This window comes from Arachis duranensis, chromosome 10, assembly GCF_000817695.3.
Source record: "Arachis duranensis cultivar V14167 chromosome 10, aradu.V14167.gnm2.J7QH, whole genome shotgun sequence".
Classification (NCBI taxonomy): domain Eukaryota; kingdom Viridiplantae; phylum Streptophyta; class Magnoliopsida; order Fabales; family Fabaceae; genus Arachis; species Arachis duranensis.
The window spans coordinates 98,752,868-98,754,538 of NC_029781.3; positions in this window are offsets into that span (position 1 = coordinate 98,752,868).

Genomic DNA, 1,671 nt, shown 5'->3' on the forward strand with positions numbered 1-1,671 from the left:
GTTATTATTAATATTATTATTATTGGAAGGTACCTAACGAAGCCTTCAAAGGAACCAAAGAAAGGAAATGGAAGTTGATTTACTATGCATATGTATATATATAATAATAACACATGCTTTCTTTTATTTACTAACCTTGACACCTAGCCAATATTTATTTTAATCATCTAATGTCATTATATATTCTTTCAATTATTTCATTCACTTGGTCAAGGTTCAAAGTGTACAAAAGAAGAAGTAAACGTGGCTTGTTTGCAATATATATATATATAAAAGATTAATGACACCTAAATGCCTTAGCTACCACAAATTTCCATCCATTCCCATTAGCTTTAATCACCCCCATTTCTTTCATTCATGCTTTACCGAATGGAACTTGAGAAAAAAGAAAAAGGGAAAAGCCGTAAGGGAGAGAGATTGAGAAACCATAGAACATTCCAGCTTCTGGTTTTAATTTTTTGAGATTCGTAAATTCAATAAAAAATTTAATCCGATAAAAGTGTTTGTGTCTTTTTCCTCTATGTATTGGCGTTACTTTTGACCGGTGGAAGTCGACGGTGACGTAACTCTCCTGCCCCTTGAGTTTGGCTAATTGGAGTTCTAGGAAGCACAGACGATTTCTAACGCTTTCTCCTTCAGCAGTTCGATCAGAAAGTTTCTCTGGAGCTTCTGTTGTTTTGATTTCGTATGGAGGTAGGGGATTTTATTTTGAAATTAACTGTTTTTAAGCTATGAATGCCATGGAAGTCTAGTGGGTATTTGTAAATAATTTATGATTGTTTGAAGTGACTGAATTTGATGAGTATGTATTTGATTTCCTGACTGAAAAGAGGTTGAAAAGGGTTTAGTTGGGACCCGAAAAAGGGTGGCTAACCCCGAGTTTTAGGGGAAGTGCTGCCAAAATTTTATAAAATCTGAGGTTTTATTTGAAAAGTTATTTTAATAGATTTGGTTTTGGAAAATAAAATTATTTAAAATATATTTAGTTAAGAAAAGATTTACTCTATTTTAAAGTTTGATTTATTAAGGAAAATATAATGTTTTAAACCCAATCTTTTAAGAAGAGATTTTGTTTTAAGTAAAGATTTGAGCTCGGTTCATTAAGAAAAGGAATCTCTGCCACAGGAGAGCAGAGAACAAGGATTTAAAGAATATATTAATTAATGAAGTGTCTGCCACAGGAGAGCAAATGTGACATTGTTTGGGCCTTAGTGCCAAATGTAAAGTGGGGACGCCCACACACTGAGAACTGTTTTCCAGATGTACGCTTATTGATTTGGAAAGTCACACTGATGCGGCCTAGCTGTACGACTTATAAGCACACTGATGCATCTGGAAAGCCATATCTGGGACTTGTGCCCGGGTAATGTCGGGAGCGGGTAGGCAACCGACACATGAGCTCATGGCCTGTGTTAGAGATAGACATGCATCATATTGTTTGCACATTCACATTTGATTGCGCTTGCTTGTCTTATTACTCTGTGATTGTATTGTTTATCTTGTTGTGACTTGCTTGTACATTGAATTGAATCTCTTGCTTGCACTACTTGTTTGTAAGTGTATTAAAGTGATTACGAGTTGACAATTGGCTGAGGATTAACTATGTGGCTGAGAGATAGAAAATGTAACTAGTTTTATATTTAAAATTTGTTTTGAGTATAGAAATTTAAA